The 27,659-nt window shown below is 44.7% G+C and overlaps 1 long non-coding RNA gene across 2 annotated transcripts; it reads right to left on the bottom strand.

Annotated features, from left to right (window-relative positions):
• Positions 1 to 41: 41 nt before the first annotated feature.
• On the bottom strand, positions 42 to 27,659 carry LOC101710865 (uncharacterized). Of its 2 annotated transcripts, XR_015441530.1 has the most exons (6): positions 27,410 to 27,659; positions 21,112 to 21,319; positions 18,407 to 18,479; positions 15,237 to 15,321; positions 2,835 to 2,955; positions 42 to 2,449 (listed from the first exon to the last, which is right to left on the bottom strand). It is a non-coding gene; the product is annotated as an uncharacterized LOC101710865 (long non-coding RNA). The 2 variants fall into 2 exon arrangements; XR_204886.3 differs by lacking the exon at positions 21,112 to 21,319.

Here is a 27,659-nt window from a genome sequence, read left to right as displayed (position 1 = left end):
GTTTTACTGCACATAATGATAAGCACACACAGTGACCCGAGACTGAAGTTTATTTTTCTCCCACATAAAAATGAACAGGTTAGCCATGCAAGAAAACACGGAGGCTCCTTGGTGTTAACAGGGACTCTGACTCCTGCCTGTCTGCTCTTCCTTCTAGCGTGTGGCTTCTTTCCTCAAAGTCACTTCATGTTCCAGGATGGCTGCTGGAACTCTTGGAAGGAGGAGACAAAAATGGAAGCGAGTAAAAGGGCCTTTATCAAATGAATCAGATTCATTTAATCAGCCCTTCAAGGAATCCTAAAAAGTGCTTCCATCTGCTTCTCATTGGCTAGGAATTAGTCATGTGTTCATTCTTGGTTACAAAGGTGATTGAGAAATATAACTGTGTTTTGGGGGTTGCTGGACAGCAGTCTGAGTGTCTAAAATGAGGACTTACTGATGGAAGTATGGAAGTCTAGTTATTCTACTAAGCAGAAATCACCAACCTCTGTTTGGTCCACATGCCACCCTGGCCTCCAGGGTGGTTTCTCGGTAAAGTTTAATTGGTACGCAGCCATGCTCATTCACTTACATGTTCTCTATGTGTGTGTGTGTGTGTGTGTGTGTGTGTGTGTGTATGTTTTATAGCAGGAGAGTTAAGTATTTGTTATGCTGTATGTTCTGCAAAGTCTAAAATATTTATTATCTGACACTTTACAGCAAAGATCCCCTCCAGGGATCACACTTTGTCTTGCAGGGCTCCCCAAACACATGTGAGGTGGCTGCTTACAGCAGCATCATCTGCAATCCTGTTATACTGATTCTGGTGCCCTGACCCAGGGAACCAGAATTTAGAGTGGATGGGGAAGGGTGGAGGAACACTGAACTCTAAATCCAAGCTCGCTAAATAACAGAGAAAAGTGAGGTTTTTGGATTAAAATTCCATCCCCAATACTTCCTGTCTGCAGAACTCTGGACAGGTTGCTTAACTTTGCTGAGCTTCACTCTTCTTCACCTGTGGAAACAGGAGAACATCATGAGCTGGTGTAGGGTTCCACCTCGGCACCACTGACATTTGGGGCTGGGTAATCCTTTGCTGTAGGAGCACCTTGTGCACTGAAAGGTGGTCAGCATCTTTCAAGGCCTTTCCCATTAGATGCCAGTGGCAATCACCAAGTTGTGACAATCCAAATTGTCTGTAGACATTGCCACATGTTGCCTGGGGAGAAAAATCATCCCTGCTTGAAGACCGATGAGATCATATATGTACTATATGAGTGTTTAGTAAGTGTGGTTGATAACTCTTACCACTGTCTACATTAGTGCTCAGAAAATACTTGTTGAACACGCTCACGGAAGAAGAAAACTGCCTCACAGAAACTATTTCTGACTTTAGGCTGGCAAACCCAGGAAAGGAATGCGAAGCTGTGATAAACAACAACACTCTATGTTAAACTCACCTGTTGCACATACATGTAATGTTAGGAATGTCGGCTGAGGGGCATTTTCAAGTGAGCCATGGGGAACATCAGTTGTTTTGTTGCCTACGACATTGCCTCATTTGGTTCTGGGGGAAACGCCCACTCCCACTTTGAGCATGTGCTTTGCATGAAGCTGACGTCTGTGTGGGTCAGTGGTGAGTCACGGGAGTAAGGACCCAGTCTCCCGGGGAAGTTCGCACTCCGGTGTGGACTCGGTGGTTAGTCCAGGAGTGGAAGCAGGGCTTGAGTCAAAGCTCACCCAGAAAACCCCAAGATTTTCTTGGTTAACTGATGATGAGGCTGCCCTTCCCACGGGACTTGAATTGGAGGTCATAAGATCTGGAATGCAACAGCAAAGGGAGGTCAGGTCTAAGAATTAGAGCCACATGTAAAAGAGGACAGAGTTGAGCAGAGACATGGAAAGAACTGGAGTTCTGATGCTTTGTCTGGATTCCCATACTCACTTATGCCTTTAAGTCCAATTTATTCTCTAACCATTCATGTTTTTGAGTTGATAAATTCCATTTTTGCTTTTATTTGTGGGGGCTAGTTTTTCTGCCTCATGAAACCAGAAGCCTGTAACTAATACTTGGTCCTGATCATAGGAAGTGTAAAACACTTGATGGGTATCTATACATATTTTCAAAAATAGACTTTGGATCCGTTGGAATGCTTTGGGTGACAAATAACAGAAAACATATCTCTAGATGTCTAAAGCAATAAAGGAAATCCGTTGACTCCTTGAAAATGTCCAGTAGTCTTTTGGACTTTAGATCTAGGCTCCTGTTCCATTTCCCCGAAGCTCTCTTTGGGTTAGCTTTGCCTCTTGGATGGCTTTCCTGGTAGTCAAACAGTAGCAGTAACAGTGGATCAGCCTCATGGACATGTGTCACACATGAAAGAAAGAGGAAGGAGAATCTTCACAGCTTGAAACCATCAATAGAAGCCCGGCCTTCACTTGGTTAGACTGCTAAATTCATGCATTCACCCTAAAACCAAGCAAGAGAGAGGGGCTCTTCCATCTGCAGCCAGAACTCGGAGCTGATGCACAGTAGGGCAGGCTCACAGCCCACTTTAGAACAAGAAAGCAACATTAAATGTCAGTGAAAACATCACCTTTTAATGACAACTTTCAGTGGCCTCCATTGGATACCAGTGCTGCTTCTGGATCCTTGAGGGTTGCTTATTTATATATTACCAGCCCCATCACTGCTGTTGGAGTTGCCTGTCTAACATCTATTCTTCCTACCAGACAGTGAGGCCAGAGTCCAAATCCAGCATCTTTTATTTCCCTCAGTTCTGCCTTGGACTCGGTGGGGACTCCCTCTCTCTATTTTTTCATCCAAAGGACAAAGACTTTTGAGGTCAGCTTACCAAAAGAGTCAAGAGTGTCTGAATTATAGTTCTGTGGCTGGCACTGGACTCCCTCCTCCAAACTAACTGGCAGAACGGATCTGGAGAAGTTACCTGCCCCTCAGGACCTCAGTTTCCTCATCTGTAGAATGAAGATAACAGTGTTATCCAACATAGCAGGTTGTTCAGAAAAATAAAATAATGTCTGTAAAAGTGCTCAGTGTGCGCCGCACCCATGCGAAGCACTTTGTACTTGCTGTCACCCTTCTGTGTCCCCACTTCCAGCACAGGGCTGAAGGAGCATTGGTGTGGGAGGTGCACAAGGTCTGAGCTAGGGGAAGAGGAAGTCACCAGCTAACCGGGCAAAGCACAGACAGCTGTCTCACCAATGATGCTTGAGGTGATTGGTGGGTGAGCATTTCCAGGCTGGCTAGAGCCTTGTGTTGACACTGACTGACTTCTATTTTCAGAAAGACCAGAAGGGAAACTGTTGGCTAACTGGTCATGATTCTCAGTGAGGAGAACAGGTGGGGTCAGCTCAGACAGAGTGGCCAGATCCTTGGAGTGGAGTGTGTAACTGGTAAGTGTCCATGGCCAGCCCATCAGCTTGGAGACAGGAACACATGGGTGCCAGAAGGTCATTACACTCGGGTTGGGGATCAGGGAACCTGATCCTCCTGTCATCTCACACTCAGCAGGACTTGTGTCTGCTGTAATATATAAAACACAGGTCAGTGAAGGCCAGGTCCGGGTTTATGCACTGGGCCTGCTGACCATGGCCATCAGAAGTATTTGGGATATAGACTCAAAAAGCAGATTCTTAGATCCCCACACTTTACCTACTCTGTTAGGGTCTCTGGAGCAAGGGTAAAGCAATCTTCAACCAACTCATCCACTGCTCTCGACCCTCTCTCTCACTTTATACAGGAGGAAAATTAAGCCCAAAGAAGTGAGATAATTTCCCCAAGGATGCACAGCTAGTTTGCGCCATGCGATTGCTGGACAGTTACATGGGGTGTTGTTAGAGCTGCATTGTTTTATGCGTGGTCACAAAGTGTTTCATCTCTGCTCTCATTTGATTTCTTCAACCAGTCTCCACATGAAGAAATAGAACTATTGTTTTTATTATGAGGAAATGTATATATATATATATATATATATATATATATATATTTTATTTTTGGTACCAGGGATCAAACTCAGGACCTTGTGCTTGCGAGGCAGGTGGTGGAACCACTGAGCTAAATCCCTGGCCCTTTATTTATATTTTTGTGTCAGTAGGCAGACATGGCCTCCTCAGGAAAGCTGCCATAGGGAAGGGTGAAGGGGGTGAAGGGAGAGCAGGGGAATGGGGAAAAAATAAGAACCAAGATCCATCATGTAAAGGTGCAAGATCCTAATGATGAATGTGACTGTATTGTATACCTAAAATGCACCAATAAACTTAATGGCAAAAAAAGTTACCACAATCCAATATAGCACTTCTATGCAAATTTTCAGATGGCACTCTTTCTTCTAGAAGGACGGGGGTGGGTGTTGTCCCATGTGACCAGCACACAGGCTGGATTTTAGCCCCTACTCTCAGTCTTGCTGGAATGGCCTCTCAGTCTTTCTGGAATGGCCTTATATAGTTTCCAACTGGCACAACTGTGCCTGACAGCTCCACTATCAAGGGAGAGGAACTTGGACTGTGGTTTGTGTCCCTCAGGACCTGATCTAGCGCTGGCCTTGTAAGTGCTCCAAAAAGGAGGTTGAAATGAATTGCTTGAGGCTGCATGACTTATCCATAGCGGGATGGAAACTTAGGGTCCTAAGCATGGCCTCAGGCTACTTGGCACAGGGGACAGCAAATTGTAACCTGGAGTGCTGTGCTTACTCCATCTTTTGGGGAGTTGACTAATATAATCTAGAAGCAAGTCACTGAAAAGGAGTCTTGCAATCAAGGCTGGATCTGCAGGGACCCCCAGCCCAGATGTGAGCATCAGGCAGTGTTGGAAATAGCACGATGCCTCCAGCTGCATTCAACAATTCACATTCTGTCTTCTGTGTTTGCCCAAAATTAAGTAAATTTTCAGGGACAGAGCAACTCCTGTCCTCAGTCCCATTCTCCTTCTAGCACTTTGCAAAAAGCCCCTGGGAAGGACAGTGGGCCTCCCGTAGCCCATAGCCAAGCCTTGACGCTTAGGCCTGCCCACAGTGCAACTCTTAGCCCTTTGATTGTTCCGCTCTTTCCACTTTCCCGTTTGGAGGCTGATGGAGAAGCATACAGCTAACGGTGTCAGGGAAGGGGCCTGCTTCCCACCCCAAGATGTCTCTCCAATCCACCCAGGAGTGGAACTTTCATGGCTTCAGCTATAAGTAACAGCACTCACCATCATCACACAGCATCTGACACCTGCAACGTGGAGATGGTTTAATTTGGCTCATGGTTTCAGAGGATTCCATCCATGGTTGGCTGGCTCCATAGTGAAAAACATGGTGGAATGGTGTGGTGGAGCAAAATTCATGGTTGCAGGGAAGCAGCGCATTGGGTACCATACATAGTACCCAAGGCCATGCCTCCATGACCCACCCAGACAAACCCAAAAGTGTGCTGGACTAATCCCCTGGGCATTTTAAGCCAATCAGTTTGACACAGGTAAGGTTAATTGCTACACCAACTATCACTGAGCTCTTTCCAGGGGCTAGACCACAGCGCAGGGCTTTCTTTGGTAACTCATTTCATCCTAAGCCACTCTGAGATAAGCATTAGTTCCCCGTTTTACAGATGAGGAAACCAAGAGAGCATTCAGTGACCTGCTCTAGGTCACACAGCTAGCAAGTATCAAGTCCAGGACTCGGACTCAGACTCAGACTGAGAAGTGTCTGACCACCAGACCTGTGCAGCTATGTCTCAGGGTAGCCACACCTTTGCCAGTTTTGACAAAGTCCTAGGCCAGGAGCTGGGCCCCAGAGCCCTATCTTTTTTTGTAGGCAAGTTTATTTTGCTACATTTATTGAGTGCCTACTGTGTGCCCAACTTCTTGCAGCTTTCTGATTTGCATGTATTTTCTCATTTAATCCTCAAAGCAACTTAGAAAGTCAAACCATTGCCGCATGGTCCTTTGTCCCTCACTCAAAAAAAGGTAGGACTCAAGCCCAGGTCTATGAGACTCTGAGAGTGCAGTAAGAAATGCTTCCTGCCCTTGAGGTAACCACTAGTAAGTTTCCTTGTGTGTCCTATTTAATACATTTTACGATCACAGAAGAATATGTTTCTGGATCTAACATATACATGTGGATGTCTTTTATGTATTTGTGAGATACACACATTTAACACTAATGAGAGCTTAACCTGCATTTTTTGTTTGTTTGTTTTGTTTTGTTTTGTTTTTGGTACTGGGGGTCGAACTTGGGACCTTGTGCCTGTGGGCCACGTGGCAGAACCACTGAGCTAAATCCCTGGCCCAACTTACATTTATTTTTTGTTTGTTTGTTTGTTTTTTGGTACCGAGGACTGAACTCAGGTCCTTGTGCTTGTGGGGCGGGTAGTGGAACCACTGAGCTAAATCCCCAGCCCTGCATTTATTTTTAAATCAGTGTTCTATGACTCCAGAGTAATAACCTGAAAATGGGCAGGGGATTTCTTGCAGAAGAATTCCAACTAATATGCAAGGAATGCAAACCAGAATTAGAAAATCATCATTTTGTATGTATTTGTTATATCTTAGAAAAAGTTTACTGTAGAAGTCCCCTGCCCCAAAGGACATGGTCTCTCTGCTATGCACGCTTTGCTCCCTTTGCTGGTCTGTCTCATGCAGCACACACTGTTAAATTCCAGGACTAATTCTCACAGGCTCTGCAGTGCACAGGGCTGAAGAAAGGCCTTGAGGATGTCCCGGACTCGCCTCCTCCCTGAGTAGCGCTCTGGCACAAAGGTTACCAGCAGTTCTCATTTTCTTTTCTCCTGACAATTCCTCCAAAATAGATCGCCCAAGTGCTTCGCCCTGTAAGCTTCCAGCATGTTCTTTCAACCCCGAAACCCAAATCAGTACAAAACCATCCCTGGGGCCACGTGTCCTGGCCAATTGCCACGGCTTCTTCCTGGAGCACCCTCCCACGAATCACAGGGAGTCTTCGAGCTGTTCATCCCCTCTGCACTCAGTGAAGGGTCCTCCTCCTCCTCCTCCTCCTCCTCCTCCTCCTCCTCCTCCTCCTCCTCTTCCTCTGCTTTCCTTCCCTCCTTCTGGGACTCCATAGACCCCATCACAGAATCATCCCTGTTCTTCAGCCTCTACGCATTGATTCTTTGATTCTCTGACCTGCTCACTATTTCAGACAATTATTACAGTTGTGGCTTATATCTTGATGTCCCCAAGACCCTCGGAGCTCATGGGTGGGCTGTGGGAGGGAGATGGGATGATATGGCTCATAGCTGACTTACTGTGGGGAGCTGGGGTCTGGTTGGAAGACGCCATCACTGGGGCCGGCCTGGAAGTGTTTATTTCCCACCTCAGCTCCTCCCCTGGCACACCCTGCATACAGCGGGCAGTTCTCTGCCTCGTCCCTGTGCCATGCTGTCCTGCTTCAGGGCCAGCTAACTGTGGGCTGAAACCTCTACAAACTGTGAGCCAAAATGAACCTCTCCTCCTTTAAGTTACAAGTCTTTAATCCTTGGTCTGGTGTTTTGTCCCAGCAACAAGAAAAGTGATGAAGACAAGTACCTATGTGTTCCAGGAATTTTGCTAGGGACAAGAATTTAGAAGGAGAATTGAAGTGCTGGGCTGCCCTTGTGGAGCACAGTGTGTTTCCAAGTTGCTTTTGGCAAACACTTCTGAAGCTCTTTGTTTGAATAACAATAATGTTGCTGATGAAGATTTTGCTGATGAGAAAAAAGGGGGAGATGGCATATTTGGAGCCCTTTCTCCTTTGCTGTTTCTCTAGTGATCATTTTATTTTTGGCGTTGCTAGGGATTGAACCCAGAGCCTCATGCATGCCAGGAGAGCGTGCCATTGAGTTACACCTCAGCCGTGATCATTTTAGTTGTGTCACTTAATTACTTCAACAACCTCATGAAGCAGGAACTATTTTTATCTCCATTTTATATGTGAAGAAATCTAGACCCAGAGAAGTTAAGTAATTTTCTCAAGGTCACGCACCTCATATGGGATAAATCCTAGTGCTGACCCAAAGTCTGACCCAGAGAAGCCTCCTTAATTACTGTATTCTCTGGAGCCCCCCAAAACCCAATGAGAAGTATCAGAAAGGCAGGAAAATGGATTATGGGACAGGAAGAAGCAGATGAGGAACAAGAGCCTGACAGGAGCATAATTTCACTCTGTTGGGCCTTGGCATAAGGAAACCTGAAAATACATTAGCTATGAACTGTGGTTCCACTGTCCTGGAGCTGTATGGTCTGAAAGGCAGCATTTCCCCAGAGTTATAAAACCAAAATCTCTCAGGGCCCAGAGGATCTTGTCTTAGTTATTCTCTCTTCCCTGAGACACAGTTTGACATCCACAGCTTAAAGGAGAGCTTTATTTTGGCTTGGGGTTACAGTTCTGGCTTGGAAGCAGAAAACAGCATGAGGAAGAGGCATAGCAGGGGAAAAGGTCCTCTCATCACGGCGTCCAGGAAGTGGGGAGAGGAAGAAGGAGGCAGGGAGGAAGCCGAGCCCCGCCAGGTCACAGCCCCGTGACGCGTCTCCTCCCGCCAGAGTGTGTCTCCTGGCAGCAAGTCAGCTTATGGCCTTCATGACTCAGTTACCTTCCCAAAGCAATGCTAGTGAGCACAAAAGGCACTTGGGGGACATTTTGATCTAAAACATAACATTCTGGGGGCCGGGGATGTAGCTCAGTGGTTCTGGTGCCTGCCTCGCAAGCGCAAGGTCCCGAATTCGATCCCCGGTACAAAAAACCCCAAACAAAACAACCCTAAAACATAACATTCTGCCCCTGGTCCCCCAAAGACTCATGCACATCTCTGTGCAAAACGCCTTTAGTCCATCTCTAACCATCACCAAAGTCTTAACAGTTCCAGCACTGCTGAAAACTCCGAGACTCAAAGAAAACCGTTAGCTGTGGACCCCTATAAAAGTCAAAAAGAAAGTTAAACACCATGGACATACAATAGCCCAAGGTATCATTTCCATTCCAAAAGGGAGAAATGGGGGGTATAGAACAGAATTGGACCAAAGAAAGACCTAAACCCAACTGGGAAAATATTAAATCTCTCCGCTCCGTATCTAGTGCGTGGGGAGAGGTGGAGCAAGACATGAACTCCAAAGGGCTTGGGCAGCCCTAATCCTCTAGCACTGTGAGTCGCAGCTCTCATTATTCCTCTCTTGGGATGGCTCTGCTCACTGCCTGTGGCTTTCCTCAGATGCTCTATGTTCTCAGCTTGTCTAATTTCCTGAGTTTCTACTGCACTTTTGCCTCTGAGGGGCACACTGCCTGGTCTTCCAGGCCTTCTTCTGAAATCCAAGTGGCATCCTCCCTGACCCCAGGACTCTTGTACTCTGCACTCCTAAAAATCCATCACCACATGGATAGTGCCAAGATCCTCTTGATCATGGCTGCAGAGGCCTCTTAGTGCCTGGATGGCTGAGCACTGTGAATAGAACCCTGGGGAACCAATTTTCGAGCAGCCCTTCTTGGGCAGGGTGCCTTGAGTTTCTCTTCTCAAAAAAAAGTCTTTTGCTTCTGGACCTTTGAGCCTATGAAAAGTTGGGTCTTGCTAATTCTGTGTTATGGCTTGTATCTAGGTGTCCCTCCAAAGCCTTTTCAGAGGTGGCTGGATCTAGAATGTATGAATTAAGTGTGGTACAGTGTGTGAATTAAGGGTGTGATACTGGGATTGAGAGTGTGTGGTTCTGGATTGGTACACTAATTGGTTTAGTAGAGTTCTGGCTGTGGATAATGGGAAGGCCCACCCTGGGTATATGTGGTACCACCTAAAAGACTGGTAGCCTGGATGAGATTAAATAGGAAGTGCTACTGCTGCTCACTGCCTCCTGCCTGCTCTGCCATGGCCTGTTTATCCACTGGAATGTCTCTCTGCTATGCAACCCTGGCTTGAAACCAGAAAACTATAGACTGAATCCTCTACAAACTGTGAGGTGAAATAAACCTTTTCTCCTTTAACTTGTGGGTGTCAGGTATTTTGTTCCAGCAACAAGAAAGTAACGGAGACACTCAAAATGTGCTCACCACACCTTCCTATTATTCTGATGCAAAGTACTTGGCTTCTTTTCAATTTTTTCAGCAGTCTTACTCTCCAAGGCATCACCTTTGGAGGTGCTTGATTTCTGGCCAAGTTGAAAAATTTTCAAATGGGTTTTTGCTCCTGACTTTCAGTATACACCTGGCTAAAAACTGCCAGTAGTACCCAAGTTACAACCTGAACATTTCCTCTACCTTGAAATTTCTAGCCTTGAAATTTCCTCTACCAGATTAATTGATCTAGTGCCCATAATATCAGTCTCCTGCAAAGTCTCAGTAAAATATAGACACATTTTCTGTCAGAGCCATAACATACATGGTCTAGAGTTCAACTACCAATGGAGTCTTTGTTCCCAAGTGAGACTTCCTGAAGCTGCTCTTTACTGTCTGCATTTTTATCAGCATTCTGGTCTACTGAGCTCTGACCAGAATCTCACATCAAGTTTGGCTTACAGCATTCTAGGGCTTCTCTAGCAGGCATCTCCAAGCCTTTACAAGTTCCTCCCATGAACAATTTCTAAAGGTTTCTAAAACACATAGTCAGGTTAACAGTCACAGCAACAGCCCACTGTTGGTACCAAATCTTAATTTCCTCATCACTGGGGCAAATACCTGACACCCACAACTTAAAGGAGTTATTGTTTATTTTGGCTCACAGTTCACAGTTTCAGTCCATATTTAGCAGGCTTAAATAGAGAAACGGCATGGTGGAAAGGCCCAGGCAGAGGAAAATTGCTTACAACAAGGTGGTCAAAAAGCAGAGAATGAAGGGAAGGGATGAGGTGAAAGATACATTCTTCCAGGTCATATCCCCAGTGGCTCACCTCTTCCAATCATACCTCTCCTCCTAACAGCAAGGCAGCTATATTGCCCACACAATTCAAGGATCTTCCAAAAGCCTTGGTTGTAAGTGCATGAGACTCTTGGGGGACAGCTCAGTCTAAATCATAACAGATCTTGACATAGTATAATCCAAACCCCATATGAGTTCAGATATGAACTCATTACCGCCTTATCACCTCATGCTCATCCAATGTGTCTGGAATACCTGGAGGGATGAGAACCTCACTAGCTCCTGACATAGTTTATCACGTTTCTGTAGCAGATGTCTCGGTTTTGCCCGCCCAGTGTTCCTGTCCCCTGTGGGTAACAGCATCCCAAGTTTCCTTCAGGGACTTGCTTGCCTCCATTTCAGGTCATTCTAATAGGGGGTCAGGGAGGGAGGGGATGCATGACGCCAAGTTAGGCCAATCAGTCTGTCTCTCATGGAAGTGTAAGTCCAGAGCCAGATGACACAAGACAGAAAATTGACAGAGTCAAGTCACCTCTGTAAGGAGGGACTGCCCTTGAGGACCCTAAGCTGCCGTGAGACCCCTGTCCTTGCTCAGCCTGCCCTTTTCCCCATGGTGCATCTTGGTTTTACTCCTGGGAGGTGACCACTGTTAACCATTTCCTGTGCTCCTTACAGAAACTTCTGCTTCATGCATGAGTAGTACTGTTAGACATCTCTTGCTGGGACACAGCAGATATCCGTCAATCCGCAGCTTCCATTTATTGTGCAAGGTCTGCTTTGGGGAATCACATACTGAATGTCAGTGGCAGCCCGTCAAGAGACTGGTAGCTATCCTAACGCATATCCTCAGCCTTCTCGCCTTGGACAGGACACCTCAGAGCCTGTAGCCACTGTGCACAGGGCACCAGCAGGAGGCTGTCCCACTGGCCCTTCCTTTGAAACGTGCTCCAGGTTGCTACCCCTCTTCAGAGTGGGTGCCCAGAACTGAGCACTACCTGCTGCTTTCCTTGTCTTTCTCCTTCTCCTGCTAAATGTGACCGGGATTCCCTGAGTGACTGGTCTGCAGCCCAGTGACCCCATCGATCTTCCTGTCCACTGGTGGACACAGCCAAGCTCCAGTTCAGTCACATCTGAGTCTCTGTTTCTACAGTTTGTTTTTGAGCCAATTTGGAACCCATGTGTATCCATATTAAACCCTTTGTTATGCGTAGCTGCATGTGAATGTTTCAGGCTTTTGCTCAACTCAGAATTATCCACAGGCTCCTGGCTCTGAGAGTGTCTACCCTAGGGTACAGTCTCACTTGGTGTACATGAAAGCTCTGTGTGCTGAAATAGACACCACTGTCAATGTGGGCATCAGGAGCCTTGGGGTTTTGAATATTCTCTGATTCACTGATTCTGCTTCTAGGATGTGCTATGAAACATGGCTCAGTATAAACCCAAACTGCAAAGAGCTAAACAGCCCACAATAGGGATTTGGGTGAATACACTGAGGTACAAATGATAAAATATCCTGTGGTTATTAAAGACTATGCTACTGAGGAGTGATTCATAATGTGAGAAGTCATTGTTGCTGTGTCACTAAGTTTCAGAAAGGATTATGAAACACTTGAGGTAATTCAGTCCCACTTTTCTGTGTATTGAAATTTGTGAAACAAAGATAGAAAGGATGCAAACAAAATTGTTAATGGAAATCTTTGTGTAAAGGGATTCCAACTGATTTTTATTTTCTACTCTTTGTCTTAATTATATTTTCAGGTGTATCTTTCTACCACAAAATATAACTTTTATAACAAAAATTAAAAAAATAAGTGAAGAGGAGCCAGGTGCGGTGATGCATGCCTATAATCAATCCCAGCTACTGAGGAGGCTAAGAGAGGATTTCGTGTTTGAGGTCAGTCGGAGCAACTTAGTGAGACCCCATCTTAAAATAACACAATACGATACGATACAAGAGCTAGGGATGTAGCTCAGTGGTACAGTATTTGCTTAGCATGAGGAAAGCCCTATGTTCAATCCTTAGTACCAAGAAAAAAGTAAAGAAGTAACATAGCATTGACACTTCACAGAATGATCCAGAGCACAAAAATGAAGTTAAAAATTGTTTAAAAATATGATGCTATCTGTACAGTCAAAGGGTAGACACTTGGAGGATTTCTGGAGATCTAATGGACAGAATGGTAATTATGGTTAATCCTTGAGATCTGCTAAGGGGAGATCCTCAGTACTCTCACCATGAAACGAAACAGAGAGCTGTGAGACGAAAATGTGTTCATTAGCCTGATTGCAGCAGTCACTTAATGATGTGAACATATGTTGAAACATCATGATGTGCCCTTGAATATGTACAGTTTTTGTCAGTTACACTGCAGTGAGGCAGAGAGACAGACTGTCTGAAAGCTCTCGAGTTCTTAGATTTGTATGTCCATACTTGAGTCAAATTAGTTTGTGTGTCAGCTGAATCACAAAGCCTAGTAGTTCTGCATGTAGGATCCCTCAGAAATGCAGGAAAAAAAGCAGAAAGCTGCAGGTGCCTCCACTCCCATAGACCCAGGGTGTCTGCTTGCGGGATCACAACTCAGGAGCCTTGGGCTGGTCGGGTTATGTGAGTGAGGGAGGGACATGGTCAGGGTGGGAGTAGTCGTGGCTAGACAGCATGTGCTCCAGCCCCGCTATTGTGAAGTGGGAAAGCAGCCCCCTGCTGCACCAGAGCTTTCAAGAGAAGCCAGAAAGCTAGATTTTTTTTTTTTTAAGTGAAGTTGTCTAATTTTTAAGTGTTGAGAAACAATTCAAATTCCCGAAAAGATGGTGTGGGCCAAATACCATGTTGCGCCAGTACTGAGTTGGTCCGCTTCTGGCCTCTTCTCCCAGGCTTTGAGAGCTGACTGAGGGGAGGCCTTGCAAGGATAGTAGGAGGGAGACAAGCTGCAGGGGAAGGGGTGCTGAGGCGGTGAGCCAGGTGTGGAGCCAGGACTGGCAGTTAGGGAATGATCCTCAGTAGCACTTGGGTCTTCAGTGTCCCCAAAGGCCACGTGGCAGAGGTTGGTCCCCAGCATGGTGAGGTGGTAGAACTTTTAAAAAGTGGGGCCTAGTGAGAGATTTTAAGGTTACTGAGGGCTAGTTGGACCCATGCCACTTCCTTTTCTTCTCTCTCTTTTTCTGGCCATGAGGTGAGTGGCTTTGTTTTGCCATATGCTCATCACCATGATGTTCTGCCTCCCCACAAGCCCAGAGGCGATGGGATCAACTGACCATGGACTGAAACCTCCAAAACCATGAGCCAAAGTAAACTCTTCCTCTTTATAAATTGATCATCTTAGGTATTTGTTTTTTCTCTTTTTATTTTTTGGTACCAGGGATCGAACTCTGGTCCTTGCCTTAGGTATTTGTTATAGTGACAGAAAGGTGACTGATGAAATCCAGGAGGAGAGTTAGTGAGGTGGGGGAGTGTTGAAGAATCTTTGCTTTATTGGAATTGATGTGCAGAATTGTTTAGAGTTATGCTGTGTGACCATTAATCCTGGCATGACATCTTCGTTGGATTAAGAAACACCCAGCAGATTAGTGAGACATTCCGAGGTGTGTGGGTGAGTCATTTAGGTATAGCCTGGGGGACCTGGCCTGTGTATCTCTGGCACCCTTCCCCTGCTCTGCTTCCTGGCCATCATGAACTAAGCAGCTTGGCTCCACCATGCTTTTCAGCCATGATGTCTCTTCCTTGGAGCCAGGTGAGCACAGGCTGAAACTGAGTAGATTAAACCTTTCCTCCCTTAAACTGTGAGTGCTAGGCAACATCCAGGAAAGCTGACTGAGGTACACTGAGTGATTCTTCAGGTTCCCAGAAGGCCCAGAAGTAGGAGACAGCTCCAGGAAGGAGATTACGTGGCTCCTGTGTGAGTCCTCTGAACACACGCACGTATGTATGTATGTCTGTATATACATTCAAGTTTGTCACCATTAAACTTTAAAGCAATACAAAAGGAATTCTATGAATATTTACAATTATTTTCTTTGTGTACTGTCTGTAAGTTTGTGTACACAGTTGTCAGCATACATTTAGTGATGCTTCAGGAAGGCTGGGTCTGTCCTTGGTCAGCAGGGATCTATAGATGTTGCCGAGCCTTTGGGTCTCACTTAGTATTTCTCTTTTGTAAAATGAGAGAACCTTGAAGATTCTACCAGGAATGAGGTGAGGAAGATCTTTTTAAGCCAGAGGCCTCATTACTCTCGGGGCTGTAGATAAGCCTGGGCTGTGGCCCAGAGGAGTCCTGCTGCTTTCTGTGGTTGGAGGGAACACACAGTAGTTAATGTTCTGGCTTGGACAATGGCTTCAGCTACATCTGAGAAGGCGCATGCAAGGTAAATGTATCCCCCTCCCCCAACTTGATTTTACTTAGATGGGATTGAGAGACATAATTTGTCAAACTTACCCAGAAGCATTCCAGAAATATTCTTTACGTCCATCACCACGACTCAGCCCAAGCCTTCTCTCTGTTCTCCTGGCCTTAGTTTCTCCTTTAGGGGCAGAGACGTCATCTTTTAAAAATTGCATTCTATTGCCCTAGTGAAAAACTAATGGACCATCTGGTTCCCCTGGGATCAAGTTGATTCCTGCCCTGGCATTCACACATTGCACCTCAACCCTGGCCTCGACTCCCATCCAGCCAAAGTAAGCATCTCTCCTTTGCTCAGGCAAGCCATGAGCAAAGGATCGGCCTTGTATTTTAAAACCCTGCTTTCTCTGCATGGGTTGTTTATTTGCATGCTGGCAAAGCCCTGCTCATCCTGGTAGGAGAGGTGATGGAGATTCAGCAGTGTGTACAAGCGATGTCATTTCCATGTACTCAGCCTCACTGTGTCTGACCTAGGGTAGCAAAAAGGTACTCAATGAATGTTATGTTGCTGGATGAGGAACGAATACAGGAAAGGAGGGGTGAGTCCTTGAATAAGTTAGTGAATGAATGACTGAATAACAGATCGAGGAATGAATGATTAGAAGGATAAATGGAAGAGCAAATGACAATGAAAGTAAATGGATGAACTAATGAATAGATACATGAATGTTGGCAATTAACTTATAGTTTGAATAAAGCCAGACTCAGCAGCCAGAAAGGAAAGCAAAAGGAAGATGTGAGACAAGTTAAAACCATGCCGTGCCACGTGTCCCTATAGCTGCCCACAGGACTAGTGTTGTCCTCTCTTCTTGGAGGCTCTGGACTCTTCTTTTGCTTTGGTGACCTTGCCCTTGGAAGTCTGGAGGAGAAGTCAATCCTTTTGCCCAGACACATCCTGCTCTGCTCTGTGCTTCATTCTCAGGACAGGCCGCTTCCTCTGCGCACATTTACGAGGCACATGCTGTGACTCTCGGGGTGGGAGGAAGGAGGGAGATGCTGAGAAGATGAATCTGGGATCTCACGTGAGCTGGCTCTTTTCTGTTACTGTTTGGAGAGCCTTACGGAATCCCAGGGGCCACAGAGTTTGTGGTGGCATCCTCCTGGTCGTTCATTGGGTAGCCTGGTCCTTCATTGGGTAGCCTGGTCCTCACCAAGGAGGCGTGGGGCTGATGGATGCTCACACCTGCCTGTTGCGGAGATTAACCTGTCCCTGTTTCCACTCCTTTCCCACATGTTATCTCATTTGATCTTAAACCACCCAGAGCTGAGTATTCCTCTCCATCTTATACAGATGTGGAGCCTGCTCTAAGAAGTTAAAGAAGGAGCCTGAGACCACACAGGGATCTATATCTAGGGGACTGGGATACAGGTTTGGTTTTGTTCTTTACTCCGGAGTACATATCCCTAAGCAGTAGGTTATATGACTATGAAGGTTTCCCCTGGGGTGTATCCTAGGATCCCAGCAGGAGGCTGACAGCAGCTCTGATGGAGTTATTGAGGTGAATTTGAGAAGGGAGCATCAGTTCAAATGGGTCAGCAGGTTTGGGAGAAATCACAAAGGCCAGGGGATGCTGGGGCTAGGGAGAGCACGGAGTTTCTCCCACCCCTAGCTAGGTCCAAGGGGTCACAGCAAAGAGCTCTTTCCCTATTGGAGAGAAGGAGCCATCCCACAGGAACTGTGCCCCTTGCTGAGAAACCCAGACAATTTGAACCCAAAGCCCGGCAGCACCGGGGCAGGGGAGTGGACACCTCACCTCCCTCTTTTCTCACTCTCCTGTCTGAAAACCGAAGCCGCCCATTACCCAAACCCACCTGGTCAGGGGTCATAGGACCCCTAGGATGCAAGCCAGGAAGGTCAGCACCCAGGGTACAGGGCAGAGTGGATGGAGGTGGGGAGCAGATCTGCAGGGCATGTCGGCCCCACCTAGCAAAGTGCTGAGCTCCAATTTCACTTTGGTAACGCTTTGAGTCTTAACCAAGTCAGGCGAGGCCAGCTTGAAACTGCACTGAGCAGGCTTTAAAATATTATCGAATTAGCTTATAAATTGTCTATTGATTAAAATTCTGAGTCAATCCAAGGCCTACGTGTGACTTGCCAAATGAGCCTTAGACTGGCATATGGAGACAGGATTCCCTCTGCCAATGGTCACAGTTGAGATCTCCGTGATCCATGATACTGTGATGTCTCTAATGGCAAGAAGACTACAGCTGAGGAATTACCACTCTGTGCTGATGCTCTCCTAGATCAAACGTTAACTAAAGATAACACAGGTAGCTTGTTAACTACGACCTGCAGGTGACACAGGTGGCTTGTTAACTGTGACCTGTCCTTTGCAAAAATGCAATCATTCCTTCCTTTGAGAGCCTGCCTCATTAGTGGCTTAAGTCCCTCTATTCCTTACATCTGCCTTTATGTCCCCTGCTATGTTGTGTAATCAATAAATACTGACAAGACCGAGGATGGTGGTTGTAGCGAGGAGAGAGCTAGGACAAGATCCTGGCTCCCCAAGTAATAAATTATTGTTCATTCTTTATTCTTTATTCTTTGTTCTTTGTCTGTTATTCTTTCGTCCTCTGCTGTACCCTCAGTCAGGCGATCGGGCATCCCCTGGTAACCTATCGGGCAAACCTTGACAACTGCTCAGACATCCCCGGTAGAATTGGAACAGAACATTTGAACTCCCAGAATAGATGTCCTTTATACCTCTACTTGCTACAAATTTCCTCCTGATTTCTTTCTTAGGTGGATGTGTACATGCGTGAGTGTGGATCTATCTCCTTCCTGGGCTGCAGCATTTTAGAAGTGTGTTTACTATCAGGTTCAACTTTAACCCCCGCCGCCATCTGAGGGCAGAGACTGGCACTGGTGGGGCCTAGAATTGCTGGTTGGATTTGCTGAGTGCTAGCATCACACGAGGGGTTTTTCCTGGACAAGGGAGGTCTATTCAAGAGCTGCTTATTGCGCTGACTTAATAGGCTTGTACTGCATGCTTTCCTGCTTTTGTACATTTTTAGAGCATGAAAGCCAGAGCTAATAGTTTTAATTACTTAACTAAAGGCCTCAATTCCTCCCTTTAAAATGTTTTAGGGCCTTTATATCTACAAGCTTCTACACACTTTTGTTCCTTATTAAAGTGAGAGTTTGGGCTGCCTTAACACTCCCTGAGGAGTGGACACATCAGGGATCGATTTGCATAAAGTCATACCTGCTCACTGCACAGATGAGGTGTCCCTCTGGTTGGCAGATGACCGAATCTCTTTCAACCTCAGTTTTCTCTTCTGAAAAATGGATAGAATAATAAGGACATGCATGTGAGAGAGCTAAAGTTAATACACATACAAGTGACTATGCTTTTTTTTTTTTTTTTTTTTTGGTATCGGGGATCAAACTCAGGACCTTGCACTTGCAAGGCAGGTTGTGGGACCACTGAGCTAAATCCCGGGCCCCAGTGGCTATGCTTTTTTTTTGGTACTGGGGATCGAACTCGGGTCTATGCTTTTTAACAGTGGAGCAAGATGGTGGATGCTGGACAATTCTTCCAGTGTGATTTTTAGAGATATCACAATAAAAGTTTGTAAAGAAAGGCAGAGACCTCAGAGATAGGTATCAGATAGCAAGCGTGGATTGTAATTTTCATTAAATGGACATCTAAGTAATTCTCAATACTTTCTTGTTATAAGGCAATTTATTTAATGCTAATTAAATGAATTATAAGTATTAAAGCAAAAAAGTTGGTATGAGATACCTCAAAAATAAAATCTAGCCAGGCATGATGGCGCAAGCCTGTAATCTCAGCACTTAGGAGGCTGAGGCAGGAGGATCTCCATGAGTTTGAGGCCAGCCTGGGAACATAGTGAATTCAAGGGCAGCCTGAACTACATGAGGAGATCCTGTCTTAAAAAATCAAACCAAACCAAACCAAAAGAAACCAACACTATGTAGGAATTTTGGAAGTAAAATTCCCTAGTCGTGTTCTAGATCAAAGATGAACAAACTTTTTCTATAAAGGATCAGAGAGTGACTACTTTAAGCTGTACGGACCAGTCCGTACTCTGTTGCAAGGAAAAAGTAGCTGTACAATCCAGAAATGACGGGTGTAGTTGTGTTCCAGTAAAGCTACTCTGTGAAAATAAGTGCCTGTTTAGATTTGGTCTGCCAGCCCGTTATTTTTTTCTTGGTTTTGTTTTTTGAGACAGGGTCTCATTATGTAGTTTAGGCTAGTCTTGAACTCACTGTGTAGCCCAGGCCTCGACCTCATGAGATCCTCCTGCCTCAGCCTTCCACTTACTGAGACCACAGGCATGTGCCGCCATGCCCAGGCCAACCCGTTTTGGATGAGCCCAGCTTTGCTATGCCGGTGAGCGCTAGAGAAATTGCCCTCTGTCTCCTCTGTTGTCATGGTAAATTATAAGAGAAGGAGTTGGCCTTTACTGAGTACTTCCTGGACACCAGGAATATACTGAACACATTCCACATAGGACATCATTTAACTCTGCAAGGGAAGTAGAAGCAAATCCCCACTGTACATTCAAGGAAACAGACAGTGAAGCTGGGACTCGAATATACTCCTGCCCTACTCCAAAGCTCAGACTCTGTCCACTTCATGTCACCCTGTAGGGAATTCAGCCTCTGAGCATTGTTTGTCCGTTGATCTTAACTATAATATTGATATGTTTGGGTTTAGGTCTACTCTTTGCATACAGTTGCGTGTCACACACGCACTGCGTTGGTCTGTGAGATTGCGTTGCCTAGTGATGCCATGGCCCTTTTAGTTTGTGTATGTATACACTGGGTGTTCAAACACAGCGAAGTCACATAGTGACATATTCTGAGAAGTGTCCTGACCACGCATTTCTTAGAACACATCCCCGTTGTTAAGCAACGCATGACTTGTTTTCTGTTTTCCTCATCTGTTCTTTGGCCCTGTGGCTGCCTTCCTGCTTTCCTTTGATTTAATTTAACATTTCTCAGCCTTTTATCCCCATTATTGTCTTATTCCCTCTCCTAGTGAGCTATTTGGACGTCTCCCCCCAGTCACATCTCCCTGAAGTTTAACATCACAAGCACACTGTGTATTTGTTTATGTACGCTTTAAAATCTGTGCTTTGTACATAAAAAAGTAAAGGTCATTTTACTACAAAAAACCAGTTTCAACACCTTTGGTGCAATATTACTCAGATTGAGAATGCAGAGTTTAATTGAATAAGTTTTAGTACTACATTGAGGTTGATATAGTGACTTATTAGTTATAGCGCTTGTAAAAATTTATCTACCTACCCATCTATCATCTATCTGTCCATCCATCCTTAACCTTCCCCAGTGTGTTAAATCAATGCTGTGCCATTCTGTGTAAAATGTAAAAACTTCACAGCTACGCAGCCCCCCCCCACCTTGTGCCACTGTGCTCATGGGTTACCGTAGCTCTTACACCAGGTGTGTCTAACCTGTGGCCTGTGGGCTGCACGTGGTTCGCGATACCTAGCACGGTGGTCCCACAAGGCCACAAACTTTTAACATTATGATGTGATAGTTAGCAATGTTTTTTCGTGACTTGGTTTCAAGGTGCTCCGGGGTGGATGGTGCAGGCGACACCAGACGCTGTGTAGGGGACACAGCATGGTGGTGATTCCACTTCCTGCGCTGGGCCACACATGCCAACTCCTGCTTTTGGAAAATGTCATATCACAAACTATAAAAACAATGGAAGTGTATTATTTATATACATTAATTGTATTACACATAAGGCCTAAAACAATTCCTTTTCACTCAGTGACATTCAGGCTAGCCAGTTTAGAAGCCTATGATCAAAGTTATAAACTTACAAATGATTCTACAATTTTTGTTTATGCAGGCATATATATTTAGAAGAAATTAAGAGAAAAAATTATTCATGTTTACCTACAAACTTACCATTTTTGATACTCTTTTTTTCCTTCTTGAAGATATAAGCTTCCTTTTGCATAACGTCCCCTTGGCTTGAATAGTTTTCTTTTTTAATAATGAGGTCTGCTAGCAATAAGTTCCTTTAGTCACATTACAGGATGTTTCTACTGGACAGTTTTTTTTTTTCTTTTATCACCTTCAAGATGTTAGTTTACTCTTCTGTACTCTGTAATTTCTAATAAAAAGTTAGGAAGCATTCAGATTTGTGTTACTTCGTTATTCATTTTCTCTAGCTGTTTCAAAATATTTCTCTTTGTTTTTGTTTTTCAGAAGTTTGACTATGTTTCAGTATCTGAGTTTCCTTTGGTAATGTTTGCTGAGTTTCTTGAATGTGTAAATTTGTGTCTAACAACAAAATTGGGACTATTTGGCCACTGTCTGTTTCTTCAAGTATTTTTTTCTGTTCCCCTTCCTTTCCCTCTAGCACTTGAACTACATGTAGTGTGATTAAAAAACAGTAAATTTAAATTTTAAAAAATTATTACAGCAAAAGACAAACAGTGGTACCTTGGTTCAAAAAATTCTTTCCATAATTCTGGTCTCAGAATTCATTGCAATCATAGAAAGAATTCTGTGACCAGTATCGTGGGATGAATGAAGTCCTTGAGCTGAGGCACCACTGTATTGCCGTCATTTCCCCTCAAAATACTCCTCGTGCTTCAAATACCCTCATCCCATCATTCTTGCTATTTTCTGAAGCAGTTCTGGAGTCCTCTTTTGTGAATGTCTTTTCATAGCTGCCTTGGTACCCTGAATCAATTCAAATGTTTATTGCAATGTATGTTAATTAAAAATAGTATGATGTGTCTTCACCCACATTTTCCACTGGAGCTGGCACCCTGTGACCTCTGGCTCTTCCCACAAATCAAATTACCCATGAAAGGTAAAAGTTTTGAATCAATTCTGGACATCAAGGCAGCCACAACTATGCAACTAAGAACATTCCAAAGACAGGACTTCCAGAACTGCTTCAGAAAGTGGAAGAAATGATGGGGCAAGTGAGTTCAAAGTGAAGGGGAGGATTTTAGGAGGAATTTATGGCACTGTGTCTTTTACCATAATAGATGTTTAAAATTAAACATTCATCTGATTTTTCAATCATATCTTGTAAACATTAGACTGCTATTTTCATAGATCACCAAAGCTCTGTTCTTTTTTTTCCCTCCATCTTTCTTCTTTTCTTCAGGGTGAATTTTACTGACCCTGCTTCAGGCTCACTGGTTCTTTCTCTTGTTACTTCCAGTCCTCTGTTAAGCCCATCCAGTGAGTTAATTTCAGATGCTTTCTTTTTTCAGTCATAGAATTTTTACTGTTTTTTTTTTGTTGTTTCTATTTCTCTTTTGATAGTTCCTATCTTTTCATTCATTACAAGTATATTTTCTTTATATCCTTGAATATAATTTTAATAGTTTCCTTAAAACCCTCTCCTGCTAACTCCACCATATGGGCTATCTTGATTAAATCTCTCTTCATTAAATAATCTTTAGTTAGGGTAACATTTTGGCTGTTTCATATATCAATTAATTTTGGTTAGTATGCTAGACATTGTGAATGATATGTTGTAGAAACTCTGGATAATGTTGCACTACTACAAATAATAATATTTAAAGAAGGGAATTAATTTGGCTGAACTTCCATCCTCCACATGGTTGGAAATAGCTCAAGTTTCTTTTAGTCTGAGGTGGGCTATTTGGCATACTTACTTTATGTCAGCTACAGTGACCCTGAACTCTGATTACTCAAGTTGGAAGCAGTTAAACCTATTGGAAATTTAACTGGGGCTTGACTTCAGGTTCAAACCCATACAAATATGAAATTCATCCTGTACTGTTTTCTATTTCCAAATGTTATATTTTTTCCAGGTTCTATTTTTTTGTTCTTGGCTCTGCAGTATCTTCAGGTGGTGTGTATAGTTAGTTACAAGTGCTTTCCCCATTCATTCAATGGTTACCCTATAGATTTAAGTGTTCACCCTTGATTTATTACTCTTAGTATAAAGGGTACTTAGTAGAGCACTTTTACCACACAGCACAGTTCAGGCAGGACCAGGAGACCAGAGTGGATGCAGCCCAGCTGAGGCTTGTGCATGGCCTGGTCTGTCCCAAGAGCTAAGCACCACAGGCCACTGTAGTTGGGATGATGAGCAGTGCCTGGCTGGTATCGGGGTGTTATGCAAGGACTGGGGACACCCAGCGCCTCCTTCTCTCAGAGCCCATGGGTGCTGCAGAGAGCCAGGCCGGTAGGAGCGAGAGCCCCTTGCTCCCCGACTGCCTTCTCAGTCTTGGCTTTCTGAGCATGTCATGGTAGGTCAAGCTCAGTGCTCCAGGCCTCCTCTGTGTGCCTCCAACTTCCTGAATTCAGGACCATTCAAACCCAACTGTCCTGGGACCTCACTTTTGCAAAGTTGCATGCACTGATAGGCAATAAGGGGTTAAGAGGAAATATTGCTCAATGTTTCTCTAACACTTGAAACTTTGTTGAGCTGGGGATTTAGCTCAGTGGTTCTGGTGCCTGCTTCTTCAAGCACAAGGTCCCGAGTTTGATCCCTGGTACCAAAAAAAAAAAAACTTTGTCTACCTAGATTATCTTTTTAAAATCCCACAACAAAAGTATAGAAAATGCCAAGAAGTGAATACTTTGAGCTCCTACCCTCAGATGTATAAAATGGCTGATCTGTGTCATCTCTTCTAGTTCTCTGATTTCACTGTCTTAGTACAAAAAGGAGTAGTTAGCATGAAACCTTTTAAATCTGTTGCCTTTGCACTTTGAGAGAACCAAATGCTCACCACTTAAACCACCAGGGGTGCACCCTGAGCTCTGAGAATGCTTTGCAAGTGCCTGGCTCTTTCTAGGTACTCAGGAAACAGACGGTGACGGTGGAGCTGTGCCCTTGTGCCCGGCCTGGCCACCCTGGTTGAATGATGCAGAGGATGACACTCTCTGGAAGCGCAGGCTGCTCGCATTAATTAAAGCATTTCACTTCTTATTTGCAAAATATTTCTCCTTTAAAAGACATTAAGTAATCAAATTTTATTTTATTTTATTTTATTTTTGGTACTGGGGATCGAACTTGGGTTCTTGCGCTTGCGCAGCAGGCGGTGAAATCACTGAGCTAAATCCTGGGCCCTAAGTAATCAAATTTTAAACAAATGCTATAATTATAGAGCATTCTTAGGAACTCTAAAAAAATATGAACTAGTGATATACATGTTTCAGTCTTTGTTCAGCAACTTGAATTTTTGCAATGCTTCATCTTTGCCTTTTTTCACGCCCATAGAGATGAGAACTGTTTCCAACCGAGGGCTTGCTGGCAGGTGTCTGGGGCTGTCTTCTCTGTGGATGAGCTCATGGCTCTTCCTTCAGAAACTCCATGAGGTAAGTTCTATTAATAGTTCCTTTCAGACACAGGAACTGAGCCCTAGACATGAAGTAAATGGCTTTCCCAGAGTCTCTCAGTCAGAGAATGGAAAATCCAGTCTTGAAACCTGAGCTCATGCTCGATCATTTCTCTTTACTTCCTCGGTCTCTTACAGAAACTGTGGACATTTCATGCACTTGTCGAAAATATATTCCTAATGATTTGACTTTGAAATTTGGTGCATATTTGCTGTGTATGAAGTGTTGTGCTGAGTGTTGTGGTGCAGAGGACATTTAAATGTGGGGCTTCACAGTCTTTCCTGTCAGGACTTCGTAGTCTAGAAATGGTATAAATATTATATGTATGTATGTATGTATATCTATGTATATATGTATATCTATACATGGTATCAATATGTATATATTTATGCACATTATTCTAATGCAAAAGAAATGGAGGTAGAGACTACAAGTTATTGACATTCTACTATGTGGCAGGAACTGTGGATATTTTATTTATATGGTCTCATTGAATTTTCTGGGGGTTTTGAGATGGAATTAGATATTGCTTCCTTAATAATTTCCCTGACATACACACGTATGAAGTAGGAGAACCCAACTGCATTAGTCAGGATTCTTTAGAGAAACAGGGAAAAAAAGCTCGATACTTAGGTAGACAGATATTTATTATGAGGATGGAACACGTGTTACAGAGTCTGAGAAGCCCTGTGATCTGCCATCTTCAAACTGGAGGAACAGGAAAGCCGGGGCATTGCTCCAGACAAGAGAACCAGAGCCACTGGCCTAAGTACCAGTCTGAGCGCCAGAAAGCTGGGAGCACTGACGTCTGAGGCGGGAGAAGATGGATGCGGCCACTGAAGCAGAAACAAGTTGCCCATACCTTCTTCACTCAGTCCGTGGGTCCAAGTGCGAATCTCCTCCACAATCTCACAGACACACCAGCCACAGAGCTTCCCCATCTACCTGGGGAGCCCTCAGACCGGTCAAGGTGACACCTAAAATTCACCACCGTACCTACACACCAGGGCTTGACCCTTGGCCCCGATGCTTGCCTCAGGATCAAACAGAATGGGAAAAGTCACTTTCAGGGAATAAGTAAAAGTACGATGGGAGGAGAGGTGACATTTGGAATCACCAGAAGAAGGAAAGGCAGGCTGGGAATGGAGCAGAGGGAGAGGCCATTTCAGCGGAAGGATCAGTAATCCCAGAGCAGTGCTGCTTGAAAGGAGGTCCAGAGGGCGGGGCGGGCGCCTTGGGAGGACCAGCGCTTGTCTGTCGGGTGACGGGTAGTGGGAGGGGCAGGTCTGTGGGGAGTGAAGGAAGTAAAGTTCCTCCTGGGGCTGATTCAGAGCTGATGTGCCTGCTATCCCGGCCCCCCGCACTGCCTTTTCTTGTCTTCCATTTCCCCTGAACGCTGAGAGGAAGAAAAACTCAAGGACTCAAATATCAGAACAGAACAACAATTTTCTGCTCTTATTGTTCTGCTCCAGTAAGAGTTTCTTCTCTTGCAGTCGGTGAGGAAACACCTTTCCTCGAGGAAAATAGCTAATGAAGATATTTTTAAAAATGTAGCCCTACTAGCAATAAAGTACTCACTAAAGTTAAATACTCAGCACCCAACTGGTAATGATTTTCACAATGGGCAGCACTCAGTGCTTGCGACGCTGTAGTGACCCAGACACTAACAGGCAAGAGAGTGAGATGAACACAGTGCAAGAATTCTGCTCGCAGCCAGGCATGGTGGCACAGGCCTGGAATCCAAAGCTGAGGCAGGAGGGTCGCCATGAGTTTGAGGCCAGCCTGGGCTACACAGCAAGGCCCGGTCTCAAAAAACCACTCCCTCCAACTACAACCACAAAAGTATTCGGCTTGCAGAAATCCACTCAAAGGCCCTCACCTAAGCCTCAGACAAAGACTTCCACCCAGAGAAGTTCCCTATAAAATTATTTAGAAGAGTTAAAAATTATTTTAAAATTCTGATGTCCAGTCTTAGAAGAAAAGTCCCATGGTGTGATATTAAGCAATGTAATTATGACTTAACAAACTTTAAACCCTAGAAATAAGTTCAGCTAGTGGGTGTGATTCCACATGCCCATAACCCCAGCACTCTGGGAGGCTGCGGCAGGAAGGTCACAGGTTTGAGTTCAGCCTGGGCAGCTTGGTGACTTAGTGAGAGCCTGTCTCAAAATCAATCAATAAAAAAAAGGACTGGGGATGTAGCTCAGGGGAAGCCCTGGGTTCAATCCCTGTACCATAAAAAAGAAGACAAATAATTTCACCTATATGCACTGTACTTGGAAACGCGAGTTGCCCTCCCTAAGTGTTACAGATGTAACTAATAAAATGAGGACTGTTTTCCTGCCTCTGGTTTGCTCTTCTCCGTCTTCCCAGACGTATCTCACTATTCAGAGTTTGTTACGCATCTGTTCAGAGTTTCACAGAAATGTTTTCCTTGTGTGCATAGGAAATGCACATTACTATTTGGAGTTGTGTTTTTCCCCTTGGGCCAGACTATCGGCATTATTCTGTAGTTTGAATTCCTCCCTTATGAAGCACTTTTTAATTACATGGGGAGATATTCAGGGTGTACCAAGGGAGAAAAGCAGGAGACAGTATTGTGCGCCAGCATGTTCTCAAATGCACACAACCAAACTTACGCTTGGAAAGGAGAATTTCTCAGAAACATTAGTTGTCTACTGCTCTGCACTTGTGTGTGTGGAGAGAGATTTAAGGAGATCATGTTTTACTTTTTGCCTTTCCCCAGACTTAGCACTTGTTAATTTTACAATCAGAACAAAGTTCTAGAAATATATATAAACAAAGTTCTAGAGATATATATAATGGATCGGAATGTCTTTCGCCTGTGAAACTCCAGCCTTCCCCTCACCTCTCTTCCTCTCCTGGAGAATTTTCCCGCTTGTGCTCCGTGTGTCTCAGGGGCGTGGACAGAGGTTGGTCATCCTTTTACCCAGGGCATCCACAGCATCTTACCAAGTCGTTTCAAAGGCCCATGCTCCTCCATGTTGAATAGAACATCCTGAAGTAGAAATCACCGCGCTTGGTGCTTAGCGTTTAACAGACCTCTGAAGTGGTTTCCCAAACACAGTTGCCTGGCGCTCAGTCGAGGTGGCGGGGCT

The sequence above is a fragment of the Heterocephalus glaber genome, unplaced genomic scaffold (assembly GCF_053883595.1).
Source record: "Heterocephalus glaber isolate CG9 unplaced genomic scaffold, H.glaber_assembly_v1.0 deba00000281, whole genome shotgun sequence".
Taxonomy (NCBI): Eukaryota; Metazoa; Chordata; class Mammalia; order Rodentia; family Bathyergidae; genus Heterocephalus; species Heterocephalus glaber.
Note: the sequence above shows the minus strand (reverse complement) of the source record. Positions and strands in the feature narration are given on the sequence as shown.